The sequence below is a fragment of the Tamandua tetradactyla genome, chromosome 5 (assembly GCF_023851605.1).
Source record: "Tamandua tetradactyla isolate mTamTet1 chromosome 5, mTamTet1.pri, whole genome shotgun sequence".
In the NCBI taxonomy this organism is placed as follows: domain Eukaryota; kingdom Metazoa; phylum Chordata; class Mammalia; order Pilosa; family Myrmecophagidae; genus Tamandua; species Tamandua tetradactyla.
Genome location: NC_135331.1, coordinates 17,139,658 through 17,159,698, shown reverse-complemented (window position 1 = coordinate 17,159,698; position 20,041 = coordinate 17,139,658). Strand labels below are relative to the sequence as shown.

General features: G+C 41.8%; 1 protein-coding gene across 8 annotated transcripts in view; it reads right to left on the bottom strand.

Moving 5' to 3' along the window:
• Nucleotides 1-20,041, bottom strand: part of RNFT2 (ring finger protein, transmembrane 2) — a 96,391-nt gene that overhangs the window by 19,291 nt on the left and 57,059 nt on the right. The gene's annotated exons all lie outside the window — the stretch shown is intronic.

Genomic DNA, 20,041 nt, shown 5'->3' with positions numbered 1-20,041 from the left:
GTGTCTTGCTGCAGGTCCTTGAGCCTCAGTTTCCTCAGCCACAAAATGGGAATCACAATTCCTACTTCATGGGGTTGTTTTGAGGATTAAAAGAGATAACAAGAAGAAGTCCTTAGCATTGTGCCTGGCACAGCACAGTGTTCAACAAATCCTATTTCCCTTCTTTCCTTTGCCCTTAGACAAGTCCCTTAAGCTTTCCGTGGTCTGTGCTATAGCACAGAGATTAAAATAACCTTGCTCTTTCATTTCTAATAAAAAGTTCAATATTCACCTAATGACCCAGCAATTCTACTCCTAGATATGAAATTAAATGAGAAATGAAAAAATATGTCCACTTGTAAGTAAATGTTCATAACAGCTCTATTTGTAATTTATTGCCACTGTAAACAGCCCAAATGTCCACCATCAAAAGAATGTATAAACAAATGGCAGTATAATTACTCAATAGATTATTATTCAGCAATAAAAATGATCAAATAGCTGATATAGGCAATGGCATGGATGAATCTCACAGATCCTATGCTGAATCAATTATCATAGTCATAAATGGGTATTTACTCTATAATTCATATAATTGTATATGAAGTTCTAGAATCTGTAAGATAAAACTGAGGTGATAGAAAGCAGATCATTGGTTGGCTGGGGTGAGGGGAGGGGAGGACTGATTGCAAGGGGGCATGAGGGGATTTTGAGGAATGATGGAAATATTTTCTATCTTGATTGGGATGGTGGTTACACAAGCGTGGTGTGCCTTTGCCAAAACTCATTGAATCTATGCTCCAAATAAACGCATTTTTATTGTGTTTAAATTATACTTCAATAAATCTGAGTACAACAAACAAATAAATGAACATACAAATAAGCTAGCTCCAGGGATCTATAGCTTTAAAAATGTGCCTAATATTTGCTCTAGCAATTCGGCTTCTAGGAATTTATCCTAACAAAATAACCAGGGATAAGGGCAAAGATGTGCCAGTAGGAATGATCACTGCAATAGTAATAGTTTTTTAAAAAGTAACTAAATGAATAAAAAGAGGGTCTGATTATGGTAGATATTTACATCAGAAAGCCATGCAGGCATTAAAAAGTTATCCTGGAAAAACAGCAACTTTATGGTGAAAAAACCTGGCACAGAGCACATTAACTAAGCGATCAAGGTTAACATCAGCAGTAATGAATCATATTGATATCGTGACTCCCTTGATATGATGCACTGAGGAGGGTACAGCATCATTTATGTGCTGTTCTTGTCAAAAATGCATAACCTCAATCTAATCATGAGAATAAAAGAGACCAACCTAAATTAAAGGACATTCTACCAAATAACTGACCAGCACACTTCAAAAGTGTCAAGGTCATGAAAGAAAGTAAAGACCAAGGAATTGGTATGTGGATAGGGACTTTATCTCCACCCCTTTGGAGTCCATCCTGATGGGCAGGCACCAATCATTTGGGAGGGTGCCCATTGCAGTAGATGTGCTCACATCTGCCATGGACCAAGAAAGGGCATCTAGTCATCATTGGCTGGACACTAACCCCACCCCATGAGCTCTGTGGCTGCTTGGCTGCCTCTCCATTGTGAGGCTGTTGTTTCCCAAGGGGCCCTCCCTTTCCCTACTGACTCTGACCAGTCCTTGACCCCAGAAAAACTCTCTGAAGGGAAATGCTGGTTTCCCTCTGAAGGCTGTAGGAAGGTAGAAATGAGTATGGAGGAGAGACGTGGGGGTTGGCCCATGGCATCATGGAATTCTGCAGCAATGGCGCAGCAGCTCAATGGATAAGTAGGGTTGCCCAACAATTTCCATCTCCTGGCAGCAGCTGCCAGACTCTATAGGATATCCATGTTTTTTGTTTTTGCTTTGTTTTTAAATTGTATAATATAATATACATACAAAGCAAAGAAAGAAAAAAGCAATAATTTTCAAAGCACACTTTAGCAGTGTTGTTACAGAACAGATCCCAGAGTTTGTTATGGGTTACCATTCCATCATCTCAAATTTTTCCTTCTAGCTGATCTAAAACACTGGAGGCTAGAAGGAATATTTATATAATGATTCAGCAGCCATACCTGTTTGTTAAATCCCATTTTCTCTGTTATACCTTCTCCTCTAATCCTTCTCCCAATCTATAGGGATCTTTGGGGAATGCCTGTTCTGATTTTTTTCATGTTGGGAAGGGGTGTCCAGACTAAAGGATAGGGGGGATGTAATTGATAATCCTGGATAGGCTAGCCCCTCTGAGTTTCAGGATTTAACTGACCTAGGAACCCTTTGGGAATTATGTGCTCCAGGAAGGCAAACCTAGTGTATGAAACCTTTAGAAAGTCTCAGTTTGAGCCCTAGGTTTTCTTTTTAATTTTTTTATTGTGAAATATACCATATATACAAAAAGGAAATACATTTCCAAGTACATTTTAACAAGTAGTTGTAGAGCAGATTTGAAAGTTTGGTATGCGTTGCACTTAACATGATTTTTCATTTTTTCTTCTAGTTGCTCCAAGACACTGGAGACCAACAAAAATATCAATATAATGATTCAGCAGTCATACCCAATTGTTAAATCATAGCTTCTCTGTTATACTACTCCTTCTCTTTAAATAACATGTATACATAATAGCAATACATTTCAACGTACATCACAACAATTGGCTGAAGAACAGATTTCAGAGTTTGGTATGGGTTATAATTCCACAATTTTAGGTTTTTATTTCTAGCTGCTCTAAGATACTGGAGACTAAAAGAGATATCAATTTAATTCAGTAATCATATTCATTTGTTAAATCCTACTTCTCTGTATAACTCCACCATCACCTTTGATTTTTCTATTCCTCTCTTTAGGGGTGTTTGGGCTACGCCCATTCTAAATTTTTCATATTGGAAGGGTCTGTCACTAATATGGGGTAGGGGGATGGAACTATCTAATGTTCTGGAGAGGCTGGGCCTCTAGGTTTCAGGACTTATCTGGTCTGGGCACCCATCTGGAGGTTGTAGATTTCTGGAAAGTTACTCTAGTGCATGGAACCTTTGTGGAATCTCATATATTGTCCTAGGTGTTCTTTAGGATTGGCTGGAATGGTCTTGGTTGGGGGTTGGCAGGTTATGATGGATAGCAATGTCTAACTGAAGCTTGTGTAAGAGCAACCTCCAGAGTAGCCTGGACTCTATTTGAACTCTCTCTGCCACTTTGTCAGTTACATTTCTTTTTCCCCTTTTGGTCAGGATGGCATTGTTGATCCCATGGTGCCAGGGCCAGATTCATCCCTGGGAGTCATCTCCCACGTTACCAGAGAGACTCACCCCTGGATGTCATGTCCCATGTAGGAGGGACAGCAATGATTTCATTTGCAGAGTTGGGCTTAGAGAGAGTGAGGCCACGTCTAAGCAACAAAAGGGGCCCTCCAGAGGTAACTCTTAGGCATACCTATAGGTAGGCTAAGCTTCTCTGCTACCTACATAAGCGTCACAAGACTAAACCTCAAGATCAAGGGCATGACCTATTGATTTGGGTGTCCTTAAAGTTTGACAAAGTATCAGGGGATTTCTTGATGGTAAAGTTTAATAGTTCCATATTTTTTCTTCCATCCCTCAAGGAACTTTGCCAATACTTTTTGATTATCTGCTTAATATACTTTAGGATGTATTGGCCCTAGGTGTTCTTAAGAGTCAACAAGAGTGATGTTGATGGGATTTAACAAACCACGGCAGTTAGCACTATCTAACTGAAGCTTGCATAAGAGCAGCCTCCAGAATAGCCTCTTGACTTCATTTGATCTCTTGGCCACTGATGCCTTAATTTTATTACATTTCTTTTCCCCCTTTTGGTCAGGAATGCATTGTTGATACCAGTGCCAGGGCAAGACTCATCCCCAGGGGTCATGCCCCATGTTGTCAGGGAGATTTTCACCCCTGAATGGCTTATACTACATAGCAGGTAGGGCAACAATTTTCCTTGCAGAGTTGGGTTCTAAGCAACAAAGTCTTCCTGGAAATTACTCTTAGGCCTTGTTATGGGTAGTCTTAGCTTCTCCACCATAGAAATAAGTTTCATAAGGACAAGCCTCAAAATCCAGGTCTTAGCCTATTTTCTTGGGAGTCCCACTGGTTGGGAGGGTACCTGGGGTTTCCCAGACAGGAGAGTTTAATAGTTCCATATAGATATAGATATATATTTTTTCCTCCCTTCAGATCTTCAAGGGACTCTACCAATACTTTTTAATTATCAGCTCACCATCCTGGTATTATATTAATATAGTGTAATAATTACAAGGCCTTGTTTCTGTTCTGGACTCCAAGAGTTTGGGTTCTTGAAATGAACCATCCAGACAGGTTAATTTAGATTATATATTACAAAAAATTTAGGTTCTAGATATAATAAACCTCTCAACCTTTGATCTAACACAGTAGCTGAAGGTCTAGAGTACATGAACTCTCATCTTTTACCCTGCATTCTAATGTACCTAAGACCCAGACAAGTTGGCCTTGTTTTAAACTCTGAGGCCTGATCTCTTCTTGGTTACTTTAACTGTAATTATATATAGCTATGCTAACTTTCAGGTCTGCAGCACTCCATTTCTGGGACCTAGGTGTCACAGGGAAATATCAGCTGATACACATATAACTCAGTGTCTCAGAATCCAGAAATACATCCACAACTTCAGACCAAATGTGGCTGCTATAAGGGCCCACAATCCAGGCTCCCATTTTTTAATAAGTATTTTCTGAGAGAGACTTAGCATATTTGTTCTTTTGTTTCTGACTAATTTTTTCACAGTCCAAGTTTTATTCAGTTTATCATCTGCCCCTCGACGTCCCTTTTTTTTGTAGATGCACCAAATTCCATCATATACATGTTTCACTGTTTGCTACTGTAATTCTCAGTCATTGTATCCTTTGGCTTCCTCCATCTATTGGGCATTAAGGATGATGTCCAAAATAAACAAACTATGTCCTTACATATATGTTGTATAATCAGCAGCACTCTCAATTTTAGACAATAGGATATCCACAATAGGATGATTTTCCTGAACTGACCAACCTCATGAATTCCCACATTTCTTTCAAATTCCTCTCATCTGGAGTCTCTCAACAAATGCAAGTTCTATCTCATTCTGAACTAACAACCCAATCCCTCCCAACTTCTAACCTTCACTTGCTTTTGTCACTTCTAACTTCAGGGCACTACCAGTGAACTAAACTTTCCTTCTTTCTTCTTTCCCTCCTCTTCATTGATCCTTCCCAACTTCCTTCCTTCCTTCTTTCTTTCATTTCTTCCTTCCTGTCCTTCCTCCTTCCCTTCTATCAATCCATCAATCCATCCATCCCTCCACATATCCATCCAGACTTCCTTCTTCCATTCCTTTCTTCTTTCCCTTCCTTCCTTCTATTGCTGAGAACCCACTATGTACCAGACACAGTCTTAGTATCTGGTGATACTAAGGTAACTAATAGCCATCTTCAGGGAGTTCATTATTCAGTGAGGAAGTTAGCCACTCAACAAATCATTACAATACAGTGTGATAGAGTCATGTTAGAGGTAAGCACAAGAGAGCCCTGGAAGCACAGTTAAAGCATGAGGGTAGTGGTTGGTATCATCTGAGTATAGGTAGAGAAAGTATCATCTGAGCTAGTCTTGAAAGCCTTGCTATCCAAAGTGTGGTCGGAAGTATTGGGCATCACCTGCCCCTGTTAAAAATGCATAATCTCAGGTGCTATCCTGGCTCTCCTGTCTCTGAGAACACAAGTTAAGTTCCCAGGTGATTTGTGTGCACATTCAAATTTGAAAAATGCTATTTCAATGGATGAGGAGGAGCCAGACAGATGAAGGAAATGTGGGAGGACAAGGGAAGGGAGGGTGTTCCAATAGATCAGGAATGAAAGAAAGAATGGCCAGCAACCCCCATCCTGTCTTGGTGGGCAGCCTGGCCTCATAGCCGGTGAGGACATGGCCACCCAATAAAAGGTCTAAACCTTTGCTCCTGGGAGCCCCTGCGTGCTGGTATCTGGCTGATTCTCAGGGCAGAGCCTGCTGTTCTCTCTTTGCTCTTTCTCTTAGGCTAACGCCCCACAACCAGCCTGGCTTGCTGGTTAAGAACACAGCCTTGGAAATTCTGAGATGCTGAGCTCTTTGTGTATAACCTGGTCATTCCCTGGAACTTTGGATATTTGTGTGACACTTGAGAATTAGAGCTAGAGTTCTTCAGCTACAAAAGTCAGCCATACCCAGTACAGCAACTGTTAAAAACACTGAAAAAGTGATCAGTAATTCTTAATATCATCACATAGATGTATGCTCATCATTTCTTAGTACATTTGCATCGATTTAGAAAAAGAAATAGCAAGACAACAGAAAAAGAAATAAAATGATAATATAGAGAAAAAAATAAAAATAAAAGATACAAAAAAACTAAAAATTAAAACATTTTCAGACAAAAAACCACTGAGAGAATTTGTGACCAAGAGACCACCTCTGCAAGAAATACTAAAGGGAACACTAGAGACAGATACGAAGACAGAAGAGAGAGGTGTGGAGAAGAGTGTAGAAAGGAAGACTATGAGTAAAGGTAAAAAGAAGGAAAATTAGATATGACACATAAAATCCAGAAGGCAGAATAGTAGAAGAAAGTACTACCCATTCAGTAATAACACTGAATGTTAATGGATTAAACTCTCCAATCAAAAGACATAGTCTGGCAGAACGGATTAAAAAACAGGACCCATCTATATGCTGTCTCTACTCAAAGGACACAAGGCCAAGGACACAAATGGACATTTACACACCAATGTTTATAGCAGCATTATTAGCAATTACCAAGAGATGGAAACAGCCAAAATGTCCATCAACAGACAGTTGACTAAACAAACTGTGACATTTACATAAGATGGAATATTATGCAGCTGTAAGACAGAATAAAGTTATGAAGTATGTAACAACATGAATGGACCTTAAGGACATTATGCTGAGTGTGATTAGCCAGAAACAAAAGGACAAATACTGTATGGTCTCACTGATATGAACTGACATTAGTGAATAAACTTGGAATATTTCCTTGGTAACAGAGACCATCAGGAGATAGAAATAGGGTGAGATATTAGGTAATTGGAGCTGAAGGGATAAAGATTGTACAACAGGACTGAATATAAAAACTCAGAAATGGATAGCACAATACTACCTAACTGTAATGTAATTATGTTAAAACACTGAATGAAGCTGCATGTGAGAATGATAGAGGGAGGAGGGCTGGGGACATAAATGAAATCAGAAAGAAAGATAGATGGTAAAGATCGAGATGGTATAATCTAGGAATGCCTAGAGTGTATAATAATAGTGAAATGTACAATGTACAAATTTTAAAAATATTTTTGCATGAGGAAGAACAAAGGAATGTCATTATTGCAGGGTGCAAAAAAAAAGTGATCAGATTTCAGTTAGAGATAAGCGTTAAGCTGATCTGGGTAGTAAAGTAAAGTAAATCAGACTAAAGTGTAAAGGATGATATTGACCGTGTTTTAAAATTTCAACTTCTGTGTGAGATCAAAGGAAGAGATGTTTATTTGGTGCAAATTTATGTTTTTGGTAGCACACTATCTAAGCTAACTTGTTGGGTCAGCTTATTCAAACATCATAACTATGTGGAACCTTGAATAGGGAGTGAGATCTTGTTGGTTTGTATAGGTTGGTGTGATCCCCTATACATCCCAGAGTAATCTGGGCAGAAGATTAAAAAGTATTTGCAAAGTCCCCTTAAGGGACTGAGGAAAAAGGTGCAAATATTAAACCTCCCCACCTGTGGAAGACTTGATATTCTCACAAGCATTGGGGACTGCCAATTAGATGGGCCAGACCCTCTATCTTGGGGCTCACCCTTATGAAACTTATTTCTGCAGAGGAGAAGCTAAGCATACTTATGATTATGCCTAAAAGACACCTCCAGAGAATCTCTTTTGTTGCTCAGATGTGGTCTCTCTCTCTCTAAGCCAACTCTGCAGGTGAGTTCACTACTCTGGGACATGATTTCCAAGGGTGTAAATCTCCCTGGCAATATGGGACATGACTTCCAGGGATGAGCCTGGCCCTGGTATCATGGGCTTGAGAAAAACTTCTTGACCAAAAGGGGAAAGAGAAATTAAACAAACAGTTTCAGCGGCCGAGAGACTTCAAATAGAGTTAAGAGATCATTCTGGAGGTTATTCTTATGCAGTATAAAGATATACCTTTTCAGGGAGTAGCTAGAAGGAAATACTGTTGAACTGTAATCCAATAGCCTTGATTCATAAAGGTGAGTGAATAACTATAGAGCTTTTAAGGTGTGAATGTGTGATTATGAAAACCTTGTGACTGATAGTTTCTTTACCCAGTATATAAGGATGAATAAGAAAAAAAAAATGACAAAGAATAAATAAATAATAAGTGGGGGGAGAGGGGTATGGGATGTTTTGGGTATTCTTTTTTATTTTTATTTTTACTTTTATTCTTATTTTTTTTTGAGTAATGAAAATGTTCAAAATTGACGGTGATGACAAATGTGCAGCTATATAATACTATGAACCACTGATTGTACAATTTTGATAATATATGGTATGTAAATATATAATACATCTCAATAAAATTGCATATAAAAAAAAAGGAGCACAGCCTTGGGAACCAGATGGCCTGAGTTCAGATCCTGGCTCTGTCACCTATCTTCTTATTTTATTGTTCATATTTAGTCTTGGTCACTGTCTTGGGGTCCCTCAATCCTCAGATCCCATTATGTGGGCTGGCCTTGTGGCCCAGACTCTAAGCTTCACACTTGCCTACTAAGGTGTCAAGGACAGGAGTCAGCAAACTTTTCCTGAAAAGGGCCAAACAGTAAATATTTTAGACTTTACAGGCCACAGTGTCTCTGTCACAACTACTCACCTCTATCACTGTTGCATGAAGGCAGCCACAGATGATACATAAATGAGTAGGTATTTCTGTCTGCCAATAAAACTTTATTAACAAAACAGCTGGTGGGCTGTACTTGGCCTGTAGGCCATAGTATGCTTGACCCCTAGCCTTGAACATCAGATCCTAGACAAGTCAAGTCATAATGGGGACTCCAACACATCCCCAGAATTTCCTAGGAGGCTTAGGTACCAGCTTCTTTGCCCTTCTTTCAATCCCTTCAGTGCACCAAGTTCTCCCTTTGCAAATGGAATGCAGGTCCTTCTATTCTTTGCTAAGCTAACACCTATTCACCTTTTGGCGCTTCCTCCTAAGAGAAGCCTTTCTGGACAACTTAATTAAATTTGGTCCTCTTGTTAAGCTCTCTCAGAGCTCCCCAAATCACCCCTCTGGAGAATGTCTCACAATGCTTAAAAAATTATTTTAATTTGTGTCTATCCCACTGGACTGTGAGCCCCATAAAGGCAGAGAGAATCTGGTTTATGGCTGAATTCTCGGCATCTAGCACATAGTAGGTGCTCACTGAAGAACTGAGGTCTAAAGATTCTGCTCTCCTCACTCAAGTCAACTTCCTAGGGTTCACTGACATAGAAGAACCCTATGTTCTCTCATCTATGAGAGAACTTCTCTTTGTAAGCAAGTACTGATGTCACAGAAAATAAAGGGAGTGAGTGCTTGTGTGGTACTATGTTAAAGGTAGCAATTAGCCGCAGAGAGGCGGGCCACTTTGAGAAGGAGATAAAACCATCAGGGAAAACTGGGCATATCACAGTGAAACCATCTCTCCCTAATTAAGCAGTTTTATAATTCCAGGTTTCTTAAGCATGTTATTTCTGACGACGACCAAATGGAACATGTGGTTTCTCTGAGGTGTCAGAGAACAAGGGAAGTGATCAGATTATGAGCTATCTGGCCTCCCTGCCACTCATGAAGGGGAACTGGAGCAAATGCTGTAGTACTTGGTTGGGCATGGGTGGTTCTCTGCCTGGATTCTGATGAGGGGGCGGGAACCGTCGAGGTGGGATGGCATATTCTATTCTGACTTTCTCACTGTTGGGATGGGAGGGTGGGTTGGGGGGTTGGATAAAAAGTGAAATGGGAAACAACAGAGGGCTGAGTCTGGGAAGTGGTGGTAAATGAAGGAGAATGGGATGCTGAGAAGGAAGGAGAAATGAACAGAGCAGGAGAATTTTTGAGAAAAAAATGTATCTAAATGGAAAAGATGATTTGAAGAATTATGGAAGAGGGGAGGAAAGAAGGCGAGACACATCAGATTGTTGTTATCAGATTAAATGTATAAAGAATGGATAGACTGAAATGAAAGATTTTTTTCTGCATCAAGATTAATAATGAATATTTACACAGCTTGGCCCATTTACAAATCACTTTTGTACACATCTTCTCATATACAGAGAAAGGATAGTATAGTGAGTGGTTAAAGGCATGGGATTTGGGGCCCCAAGCTCAGATCTGCCACTTCTTAAACTGGTTGATTTTGGACAATAATTTAAACTCTCTGGGCCTCAGTTTTCTCATTTGTAAAACGAGGTTGATTTTTATATGTCCAACAATATGCTGGCAAACCAGCTCTCCAGAAGAAAACAACAAAAAAACAACCTAATTTCTATGTTTGCCAATTTGTGTAAATACTGTCACCAAAGCTGATTTCACGTTACCAAGGGTTTAACAACTGGCTTGCAAGTCTGAAAATTTAACCACTGGTTCTGACAAGCCGGTAGAAGGTGGCTTCAACGCACAGGGTGTTGTGAGGATGAAATGAGCTAATGAGCCTAAAATACAGGTATGCAGGAAGGGTGCAGTACACGATAACAACTAGAATTTGAGCCTCACAAAAATCCAGGGATGCGAGTTTTATATTACTGACACCTCCATTATAAAGATGGGAAAACCCAGGTTGAAAAGGACTAAGGTGCTCGTCTAGGGCCATCAGCTGGCAAACAGCAGAGCTGTGATTTGAACATACGTCTTCTGTTCTTTTCTATTGACTGGGCTCAAATACCAGCTCTGCCACTTTCTAGGTGTACACCTAAAAGCTAGGCACATTCCTCTCTGTGCTTAAACCCCTGCAATCAGCCTTCACATCCCTCCCACATACTCAACATCCAATCCACCTGTAAATCCTGTTGGAAACTGTTCCCTAACTGGTCCCCCTTCTTCTGTCGTTCTCCCCCTATGATCTATTTTCCAAAAGCAGCTGAAATGAGCCTTTCAAATAAAGGCAGATCAAATCTTCCCTCGGTTCAAAGCCTGCCAATGCTTTCTCCTTCATTCAGAGGGAAACGTGAAACTCCTGGCATGTTTTCTGAGGCCCTGCAAGATCTGCCACCTGCCAACTTCTCAGATGGGGCTCATTTCTCAAAAAAGCCAAGCACAGTCCTATCGCAGCCCTCTGCACTCAGTCTTTCCTCTCCTTGGACACACTTGTTCCTGATACCTACCCAGGCTGGCTTTCCTACTTCCCTCTGGTCTTGGTCGCAGCAAAATGCTACCTCCTCAAGAGAGACCCTTCTGAAAAATATGCATGAAATAGATCCCCTAGACTGCCCGTTTCCCTCCAACATCCCCACCCCTCTGAATTCCGCTTTCATTTCCTTTATAGCATTCACGCACAAATATAGTCTATATTTCTTTGTTATAAAAATATAAGCTCCTAAAGGCTGGGGTTTTGCATCTTTTTTAGCACTGCCATTTCTAATTGTACAATCTAGATGTCTGAAAAAGATGAAAAGAAATATATCAAATGTTTGCACTCATAGCATTTTCTATCTTCCAAACTTAGGGCAGTATTTTATATTTTCAGAATTAAAACTCAGTTTAAAGATGTACTGCTGGTTCAGTGGTAGAACGCTCGCCTTCCACATGGGAGACCTGGGTCTGATTCCTGGACCATGCACCCCCCCCAAAAAAAAGTCAGTTTAAGTAAGTGCATCTTAAATAGTTTTAAAAAGAAAAAGACTGCACTGAGGCCCCGAAGAGAACTTAATTACGGTTACTTAGATAATGTAAAAAAGGTCATGTTTTAGGGTTGTAACTTGGTCAAAGCACTTCTGTGATGTGTATTATATGCTTACACTTACTTTGAGCTTTAGGATGTCTATATTTTACATTAATCTATAATCACTATATTAATTGGTTTAAATTCTGTTTATTTTTTTTTCTAAACCTGTCTTCAAAGTATAACCAATGTGACTGTGCCATTAGCAAAATTATTCAGGGTTTAAACAAATTCAGTGTCTAAACACTTCTCTTCATCAACTAAATTAGGAAAAGAATTTCAAAGCACAGATCAGGACACAATTATAAAATATAGATTTAATTAGTACTTTTAAACTAAAAAAAAAGAAAACATGGAAAAACAAAACAAAACAAACAAGGTGTTCAATACACAACTGCTAGCTGAATAAGTGAGTTCCAGTATATTCACTGGTGAGATGAATATAATAATAAATCCCGCAAAGGTTCTGATGTTAATAACAGCTAACATTGAGGGCATATTATGTGCCAGTGCTGTTCTAAGCACTCTGTATTAACTCATTTAATCTTCAGAACAACCTACAAGATAGGTGTTAGCATTATCCCCATTTTACAGACAGCAGAAACTGAGACGAAAAGAGGTTAAGTAACTTGCTCAGGGTCACACAGCAGGCAGGTGGCAGAGGCAGAATTTGAACCCAAGTAGGATGGCTCCAGTAGAGGGCTCACCCACTATGTATAAGCCCTCTCTTGCCAGAAAGAAGTAACACCGGGAAGGAGCTTAAACCCATGTACAATGTTAAATGCTGGCTCTTATTGTAATTACTGCCTCTATTTCTTGCCAGTCAAACAAAGCTCATTTTGGATAAGGGGTTAAAGAGTCTTGGCCACTGCTGGGTGCTGACTGTCCCAGAGGCAAAGTATCCCATGTGGATCTGATGTGTGGATGTTTGCCAGTGCTGCTTAAGCCTGGTTTGGGGGTAGCACTCCAGGACCAGTGCCAAAAATCTAGTCAAGGAGAAACAGCTGGGCATCCTTCTGCGCATGTTCCTCCCAAATCACAACTCTGATTATCACACACTCCTGCTTATGACCCTTCAGGACTCCCACTGCCCTCAGGACAAAGCCTAAACTGCTTACCAAGCCCTTTCCAACCTGATCTGGTCCACACTGGAGCTGCACTATGCTCCCAGTTACCTTTGCACAAGTCAGTCTTTTGATGGCTTCTGTCTCACTTGGCTATTTCCTCAGCAAGCTGCTAGAGGTCACCTTCCAAAATGTGACTTGCACCTAAATCCCTGTCTCAGGATCTGTTTTTGGGGGAACCTTGTGACCTTGTTAGTGCCTATTATATAGTGTTACTATGAGCATCAAACTGAATCAGCACTTCTCAAAATGTGGTCTGGAACCCTGGGTGTCCCCTAGACCTTTTGGGGAGTCCACAGGTCAAATTATTTTCAAAATACTAGTAAGATTTTTTTTTTGCCCTTTTTGCTCTCATTCTGCATTGAGTGTACAGTGGAGATTTCCTGTGATGTATGTATGTTGCAACAAATATGAGAATCTATCTCTCGAGCCAGACATTAAAGAGATTTGTAAAAAAAAGTAAAAGAATGCTTGTTCCTCAATATTTTTTTGAAAATACAGCCTCGTCTCATAAAAAATAATTATGTTACTATGTAATGAGTTGATTACTGTTATTTTAAATTAAATAGTCAATAAATATTATAAAAATTCTCAGTTTCCATTTCTGTTACAGTAACTGCAAATAGCTATAAACCCATGTTAACAAAAGCCCTTTGGGGTCTTCAATAATTTTTAAAAGTGTCAAGAGGTTCTGAGCCTAAAACACTTGAGAAATCCTGCACTAAATAACCCATGTAAAGCACCTGGCTTATTGAGAATTAAGTGCTCAATAACTTTGACTTCTGTTATTGTTGTTATCTGTTTCAGCAACTAGTTTATGAGCTTCATGAATGCAGCTCTTTTACCATTTTTCCCCTGTGCCTAGCCAGGGTGCTGCCCTCACTGCTGGCTGTCACTCACTTACCCCTTATTCCTTGGGACTACAGCCTTCGATATTTTTAGCTGGATGCACAACTGTCTCATACAAAGACTCCATCTCCCAGACTCTCTTGCATCTGGGTGTGTGGATAGGTGCCATTTTAGTCACTAAGATGAAAATATAAGTGTCATGAGGCAATTTTAGGAAATCTTTGGCCTTATTCTTTCCCTCTCCTGTTGTCTGGAATTTGAAAAATGATGGCTGGCACTCTAGCCACTAACTTGGACTATGAGAAGAACTCCCACAGCCTTCTATTGGTGGAACAGTAAACCGGAAGGAGTTATCGTGTTAGGCTTGGACTGCCTACCTTTGTTTTTACATGAAAAAGAAAAGCTTCTTTATTTAAGCCATTATTATTTTGGGCTCTTTGCTGTTACTAGCTGATTTGAATCCTAACCAATATATAAGGGCTTGGCACCTAGTAGGTGATCAACAAATGTTTGTTCACTGAATGAACAGAATGGACCAATGGACTAAATGACCTGTGGCTTTCCACAGGCATGGCTCACAGAGAACTCTGATGTGGAAGGTTTGTGTATAAGAAAGGGTTTATAAAATGAGAAGGCTAGAGATAGTTCAGTGTCTGCTGGTTTAAGCACAAAAAGACATGGGAAAGACATGCAGTGTAGAAGGAAGGAAGGGCACTGGGTGCATGTCCCAGCTCTGCCTTTTACAAATTGGCAAGACCCTGGAATCTGAGCAAGTACAATGGTGAAATGCATGGACTCTGGAGTCAGATGGCCTGGGTTAAAATTCTGATTCCGTCTCCTACTGAATGACCTTGGGCAAGTTACTCCATCCTTCTATGCCTCAGTTTCCTCATTAGTAAAATGGAGCTAATGATAGTATCTACCTTGTGGGTTGCTGGACTGATAAACAAGTTTATGCATGTAAAGTGTTGAATTCTGTACTTGACATGTAGTATGTACTCAATAAATATTAACTGTAGTGACTGCTAGCAGTTTGGCAGTTATAAGACATTTTAAGACAAAAATGAATTATGTCTGATTAAACAAGATGACAGTGGAGAAGGATGGCAAAGAAGGTAAGATATGATTTTTATATGTAACCATTTATAATGTGAAAACAGTATTAATAACGTGTTTAAAGTCAGATACTTAGGAGTATTCTTCATAGCTGTGTGGGCTTGGACAAGTTACTCGCTCTCTCTGACCTCAGTGCTCTTTTCTGTGGGATGGAACTGTTGACCCAGCTCTGACATTCTGGGCCTCTAAGCACAATTACAAGTACTACTGGTGCAAGATTCTGTATTATAATGTCACTTTCAGTTGTGACAAAAAGCTAACTCAAATTAGCTTATGCAAAGAAGAAAATTTATTGGATGATGTGCTGGTGTGAAAATATTATGTGTCCCAGAAAAGCCATGTTTTAATCCTGATCCCATCTTGTAGAGGCAGCCCTTTCTTTTAATCCTGATTCAATAACGTAGGCTGGCATCTTCTGATTTTCTCCATGGAGATGTGACACACCCAATTGTGGGTATTAACTTTGATTAGATGGAGATGTGACTCCACCCATTCCAGGTGGGTCTTGATTAGTTCACTGGAATCCTGTAAAAGAGGAAACATTTTGGAGACAAGACAGAAATGACGGAGCCGAGGGAAACAACAGAAATAACAGAAATCTCAGAGCCGAAACAAACTTCATAGCAGAGCTGACATGGCTGTGGACATGTGGAGAACAGAGATATGGATATTTGGAGATGCTTGGAGCCCAGCAGACGTTGCCATGATATGTTAAGCAAGCCAGAACCTGGTGAGAGCCAAGGAAAGTCAAGAGATGAAAGCCAGCCCTGGGTGAGGAACTGCCACAGAGGCTGAAAGCAATGGACCCCAGGAGCAAGGGACCAGCAGATGCCAACCACACGACCACCCAGCTGACAGAGGTGTTCCTGACCCATTAGCCTTTCTTGAGTGAAGGTAATCTATTGTTGGTGCCTTAATTTGGACAGTTTCACTTCCACAGAACTGTAAACTTGTAACTTATTAAATTTTACTTTTTAAAAGCCCTTCCAGCTCTAGTATATCACATCCTGGCAGTTTGCAAACTAAAACAGATGACAAAAATTAGCTTCAAATACTGCTGGATGCTGGACCTCAAACAATGTGGCCAAAGCTCACTCTATTTCTATAGTTCCTTCTCTCTCTCCTCCTTCTCCTCCTCCTCTTCCCCATCTCTCAGCTCAGGTTTTCTCTGCTTCCCTTTGTGTGTAGGCCTGTCTCCTGCTAAGGCTATGCTGTCTCCATGTTGTAATCATAACGATGATGATATGATGATAACTTAGTTCTTATTATGTGCTAGGGACCCGCTGCCTCCACGGTGATTTTTCCTTGTTGCTTTCATTTCCTGAACTGCTTGTTAGCTTCCAACTGCCACAGGGGATGGGGACACATTCTGTGCACAATTAATACTCCCACTTTACAGATGAGGAAACTGAAGCACAGAGAGGTTAAGTAACCTGCCCCACATGACACAGCTAGAAAGTGCTGAATCTATACCTTTTAGGAAAGAGACCACTGGTACTTCCAAGTAACACTCCTATAGCCTGAATTCCAAAAAGAAGAGCGACCCTCTTGCTCCCCAGGGCCATTCACAGAATTGATGGCAGGCCGTGGATGGCCTTGTGGGAGTCAAGGATGCACCTGAACTCAAGGTCTGAGGACACACAAGGGGATGGGGTCCTATGACTGGTCAGGCCTTGTCACATGGCCACAAGAGTGGGCAGGGCACCATGACAGTCTCATCAGAACGACAAAGGGGAGAGGCGGTTCCCCCAACAGAAAGACTATGCCAGGAAAAGGAGGACGGAAAGATTTGCTGAACTAAAGCTAGCACAAAGCTACCACAGGGCCAAAGAAAGTCTACATTTCAAAGCCCTCCTTAACTTGAGGAAAAATAAACAGAAATTATTTCTAGCCTCCAGGACCAGAAGGGCTCTTGGGAAGTCCAAAGGGACCCTCTGCCTCCACGGTGATTTTTCCTTGTTCGCTTTCATTCCCCTGGACTGCTTGTTAGCTTCTGATTGCCACAGGGGACGGGGACACATTTCCTGCTCCGCAACAGACAAGAGGGGCAGGCGCAAGGGCCTGAAAACAAAGACTTGTTTTCCTGGGAGGACGGCCTGCGGGTCTGTTATGATTGCAGGGCTGCAAGGAGAACAGCCTGGTGACAGCTGTCAGAACAAAATAGCCCGAACACACACTGACCTCCGGAATGCTGAGCTAATCAGCTGGGGGCAAGTGGGCCTAAGCAAGGTCTTCTCCATCTTGAGGAGGCTGGGGAGGGGGAGGGGAGCAGCGTGATAACTAACTTCAGAACAGCGGGGAAAGAGTGGTGGGACAAAGAACTGTTGAGGGGGAGTGGACTGGCACTGGAATGAGGGCTGAAGGGGAATACAGGAGGGGAGGCATAGAATGAGAGAAGCAGGAGAAGAAGGGAGAAATGACAAAGTTAGAGGCCAGAATAGGGAATCCAGGAGGAGAGACCAATAGAGAAGATGGGAGGGTGGGAGAGAGGGAAGAGGAAGAAAATGATCTCTTTATTAAACACAAATTGTGTATCAAATCCTCCTCCATAGCCTTGTGATATAGGTATGGTCAATTCTCATTTCTCAGATGAGAATGCTCAAACACAGGAAGAGGAAGGAGGATGTTACTGAGTGTGGGAGACTAAACAAGTAAGAAGATTACAAGAAGGAAGAGAGAAGAGTCTGCCTTAAAAGATGAGGGCAGACATAATTTAGCAAGAAAAGTTTCTCTGCTGATTATTTACTACCTGCATGCTGCTGCAAACTGACAACAACCCTAGGGCACTGTTATTATCAGCCCCATTAACAGATGAGGATACCGGTGGAAAGAGGTGAAGAAGATTATCCAAAGTAGCTAGGAACTGGTAGAATTAGGATTTAAATCTGGTCTGACTTCTCATGTGTTTTGAGCCACCAAGAGGAAGAGAGAAAGGAAGACCATAGGAGAGAAAGTGAGATGCGTGGAGAGAGAAATACAAGGGAAGAGAGGAAGAGATGAAGAAAAGAGGGATAATGATAAAGTTCAAAATACTGGGCATCCTTGTGGGAGTACTGACCAGAAGGAGACCTTAGGAAGCCTTCTAGTTGCTGCTTCATACAATAGCCACTCACAATATGGGGTTATAGAGCACTTGAGCTGTGGCTAACCTGAACTGAGATTTGCTGGAAGTGTAAAATACACAAAGGATCTCAAAGCCTTTAAACTACCACCAAAAAGCAGGTAAAATATACCATTTTTTAAAATACTGATTACGTATTGAAACCACAATATTTAGGACATATGGGGCTAAATAAAATATATCAATGAAATTAATGTCGACTGTTTCTTTTTACTTTTTTTAATGTGGCTACTATGAAATTTAAAATAGCATATGTGGCTCGGGTTATATTTCTATTGGACAGCGCTGTTCGATCTCTTCATCTGGGTGGTGGTTACACATATAGGTAAAAATTCATCAAGCTTCTACACTTATAATCAGAGCATTTTACAGAACGTAAGTTATACCTCAATACAAAAAAAGAGCAAGCAAGGAGCGATAGAAGCCTAGCGCAAGGCAGGTGGGGGCGGGGCCGTCGGTCGCGCGACGCGTTGCCGGGCAACGGGAGCTGCTGGTGACGTCATCGATCGGCTGTGGCCATTAATTCCCCTCAGGCGGGTGGAGCCGCCTGCCGCCTGCCTCCTCCTCCTCCCCTGGGCAGGGATGAGATCACCATGCGGGCTGCCGGCAGTCCCCGCGCTCCCAACAAATCGACTTCTCCGCGAGCGCCGGCATTTCATGAGCTCATGGCCCCGGGGGACGGCGCCGGCCGATGAGGTCACAGCCCCGCGCCCCGGGCCGCCAGGTCCTGCGCGCCGCCGGCTCCCCGCAGCCCACCAGCCTCAGCCCCACGGCGCCCCGCGCGGTACCAAGCCTCCAGCCTAGGGCTTTTCGGCTTCTGCGGACAAAGGTGGCAACTGTAGACGTCAAGGCTGCCTCTTTCTTATCTTCGTGCGCCCACTCCCCGCTCCCTTGTTTTAAAATTTCACCCCTAATGCCATGTGCCCTGCAGGAAGTGACCACACCAGCTCCCTTGGATTTAAGGTCCAGAGCGGTGCTAGGCGACTTGCCTGCATGGTTTCACAGTCGCGGGGTGAGGGAAATTCTATCTGAGCCTGATAGTACAGGCGTGGGAACTGAACTTAGAGGGAGTGAGCGACCTGTCCCTGGTCACTCAGTCAGGGAATGGTGGAACAGGGATTTGAACCGAGGTGTGTAAGCCCTTTGCCTTTCCCCTTCTTGTCCTTAGCTATACCAAAAGTCTTTAAGAGCATGTCACCTCTGCATTTTTGCTCCAGTTCCTCCTTGTTCTCCTGGGAACAGTGATAATGGCCCATGTTTGCCGGGTGCCCACAACCTGCTAGCACTTTACGTCACTATTCCACATGACAAACCCACTGGAGAGGTACTATAACGACCGTTTTAGTAAAATGTTATTCACCCCTAAAATATTTGAGTTTCTGCTGTCTGTCGGATGCTGGTTAGGTTTGGGGAGATGGTGGTGAACTAAACAGAATCCCTGCCCTCATTTAGTTGGGGGGAATCAACATTAAAAAATAAACACAAACCTTAAAACATCTAATTGTGAGAAGTGCCAGGAAGAAACTAGGATTCAAGTAGCACCCATTTAGGAAGGGTGGAACATGAGGAACAGGAGGCTCAGAGAGGTGGAGTGCTGCAGAGCAGGAACTTGTACCCATGTCTGTTTGATTCTTACAGCAGAGCCTTTCTATTTTTATACATCACCTCCAGAAAAGGAGGAAGCAGTTCCTGTTGTCAGTGAACAAAATCCACCCACAGCCCCTCCCAGAGTCGGCTGTGGAACCGAGTTCAAGAGGGGCCAGTGAGAGCCTATAGAGGCCTTTACAACTCACTTGCCATCACCAAGTTCTCCATGGCTGCACTAGGCCTGGGAGGTACAACGCTGCTCACTCAGCAGATCTCCAGCAACACAGGGCTGACAGGGAGAGA